The sequence below is a fragment of the Bos taurus genome, chromosome 3 (assembly GCF_002263795.3).
Source record: "Bos taurus isolate L1 Dominette 01449 registration number 42190680 breed Hereford chromosome 3, ARS-UCD2.0, whole genome shotgun sequence".
NCBI classification, from domain to species: domain Eukaryota; kingdom Metazoa; phylum Chordata; class Mammalia; order Artiodactyla; family Bovidae; genus Bos; species Bos taurus.
Window position 1 is genome coordinate 77596737 of NC_037330.1, and position 3210 is coordinate 77599946.

Here is a 3210-nt window from a genome sequence, read left to right on the forward strand (position 1 = left end):
CCAGGAAATTGCCCAGCCATGCCACCTGGACAGCTTCCCTGGTGGAGGAGGAGGTGCCCCGTGGGGGCCCGGCCCTGGGGCTGGCATCATCACAGTCTGAGCCTGTAGGCTGCCCTGGTGGCTCCATTAATCACACATCCCCGCCACTCAGCGCAGCTGGCCCCAGCCTGAGCACAGGCTCGTTTACAGTTGTTGCACAACAGGAAGCGGGGCCGGTGTTCAGAGCCGAGCTGGCCCACTGAGAGCCATGGCTCCAGGTGCCCTGGTCCTGCAGCCACGGGCGTGCCCTCGCCTCAGCATTTGCCGTGGGGAGCAGCAGTCTTCTCCTGCAGCTTGGGGTGGGTTTGGAGGGTGAGGGGTTGCTTTGGTTTTGTCCACTGTCACTTGTTTGGCAGCCATGACCAGAAGGCAGGGCGGGGGGTGCCTTTTGTGGAGTCAGGGTTCCCCTGCAGAGTTCTCCCACAGTGGCTGCAAGCGAAATGGCAGAGGCGTGAGTCACTGCATAAGACGGGAACAGGAAGACATCCTGTTGATGCCAAACCATTTTCAGTTCAGTTATGAGAATTTACACCCCCCCCCCCAAAAAAAGGAAAAATTAGCATTCAGCGTGCATCTCCCCCAGCGCAGTGGGGTCTAGCGCCTGGCTCTGGCCCCTGTGAAGGATGGCCCTGGACACAGCTTGGTTTAGTGCTCAGGAAATTGGCCATGTCCTTGATCTGCTGCATCTGTGATGGGATCAGAGAACCCTCTTTGCCAAAGAAACTTTCTGTCCGAGGTTTTGTTTGGTTTTTGATTTTTGTTTTGTTTTGATCCAGATATGTTCCCTTGTTTCTCTTCTTGGGATGGTAATGTGCTGTATGGCTTTTTAGGATTTTCTTTTGTGTAAAAATTGTTCATGTTTTTCTGACAGGAACTTTTGCTTATGAAGATCAACTGAGAATTTATAATATTTGAGGGACTCTCTGCTCCTCATGAATTCCTCATGGAATTCTCATAATCCCCTTGTTCTTAAATTATTCATTATATAGTGAATAGCTCCTATCTATTGAATGCTCAGAGGCAGGCACCCTTTTAAAAACTTTACATACACCTTTAACCTTTACAACAGCTCCAGGAGGTAGAGGGTCTATTGTTATTCCGAGTTTGCAGATAAGGGGGACTGAGCTGGGGTTAAGCAATATCCAGAGTCACAAAGTTAGTTGAATGGCAAATGCCAGAACTTAAGCCCTGTTCCTAATCATGTTCCTTGCCAGCATTTACAGAAAGTATGTCAGCAGAACTTTGATCTCATGAGATGTTCCTAAGAAAATGTAACTGTGTTCAAATAATTAGGGGAAATGCTGTAAACCACATGTCTCTTGCAGATCATAAGTGCATCTTAGTGTGGAAAGACCCTGAGAAGTCCTGCATGGAAGAAGTCTTGCTCTTGCTCAGTCTACTTTGTTTGAACTAGGGCTTTTCAAAATAGATGTGAAATGGACCCTTATTTCCTTGTATACCTATTAAGTGGTAATGCATTTTGAGATGCACCACCCTGGTATATGAAAGTATACAACCAGGTGTGAGTGTGTGGGCTTTGGAGCCAAAATACCTGGGTTACGTACCATATCTGCTACTATGTGGGTAAGCTATATCTGCTTCCTCTGCCCCACTTTCCCATCTGTACAATGGGGAAATATAATAGCACTCTCTCACAGGGTGATGGTGAGGACTAAATTAGTCAATACGTCTAGAAGGCCTAGGAGAGTGTTGCGCACATAGAGAAGTACTCATTCTAAATGTAGAAGAATGAATCAAAACACTTGCTACCTGTGGGGTCTGGCCAAAGCCAAAATGCTATTTCATGATGTTTAGAAACACAACAGAGGAAGTACACCCTCCCTCTTCCCCTCAGTGCTCTCTCTAGCTGCCCTAGATTCTGCCTTTCACCACCTGGTTGGTCCTGATAGCAGCTCAGAGCTGGGCTTGGGTCTGTCTCCCTTTGAGTCAAGATTAGCATGCACTCTTGCTGGGACAGGGGACAGCTATCGGTGTTAGCCACACGCTTGTGGGTGTCCCCAGCAGAATCTGCGGAGAGAGTATGCTGGTGAGAAAGGAGCTCAAGTTCCCTGGGTTTCAACAAGGCAGCTGCCCTTGCATGCTATTCGCTCCTGGATTTCCAGAAGGGGAAGATGATTGGAAAGCATTGCACTTTCACTGAATTTGCTGCTCCTCCTGTCACCTGCCACTCACCAGAGCAGCTCCTCCAAGGGGCTCCAGCAGTGGATGAGAAGCCTTACAATTCTGCAGGCTCGGATTCTGGTGCTAGTGTCTCAGCACCCAGCCAGCCTGAGCCACCTCCTGCGAAGTCTTGCAGCAGCCAGATAGCGTTTTGGTGGGGCTCCCTGCTCTTCCCCTCCCCGGCATATTCCAAAGTTGCTTGTGCATTGACTCCCGGGAAGGATCAGAGAGACGTCCATTGGGGAGAAGTAAAGCAATTACAGGAATTTGCTAATTTCTTTAAAATGACTTACTGTTGCCCTTGGTGATTTTTCTCTAAATTGTAAATGCCTCAAAATGAGAAATTCAAATTAGCAAAATGCACCAGTCCTCTCTGTATGAGCAAGGCTGGTTGTCCATGATATAGTTATTATTGAGTAAAAAGTGAAATTTGCAGAACTATATATAAGTATAGTTCCATTTGTTTGAAAATCCACATATATGTGTGTGATGGTTATGTTTGGAAGGGCCAGGAGAAGGTCTGGAAGGAAGGAAACAGACTAGGAACAGTAGTTACCCTTTTGGAGTAAAATTCGAAGGAAAGAGTTTTAACTTTTTGTCCAATTCACATGCATATAGGTTGAATTTTTCAACATATTTCTTTTGTTATTAAAAGAAGAAGAAAATAACAAAAGGGAAACACCCCTAGCTAGCTCCAAAAATAGGGCTAGACTAAATAATAGTGGTTAATAATGGGTGTTGTCAGCCTGGGCTGGGAGGCTTTGCAGCGAGAAGGAAGGAAACTCAGACCAGACCAGAAAATGGGCCAATTGCAGTCCCAGTCAGCACAGCGCCGGCTCGGCTCAGCCGTGCGGTGGGTGGCTTTGGAGCCTGTGCAGTTACAAGTGGCGCTGTTTTGCTTTTCCTTTCCCACGCCTTCCCTCCGGTAAGCCACCCAGGCTGCTGGGGTCCTCGGGGATTCAGCTCCCCCCGTACTGCCCTTGGCCGTGA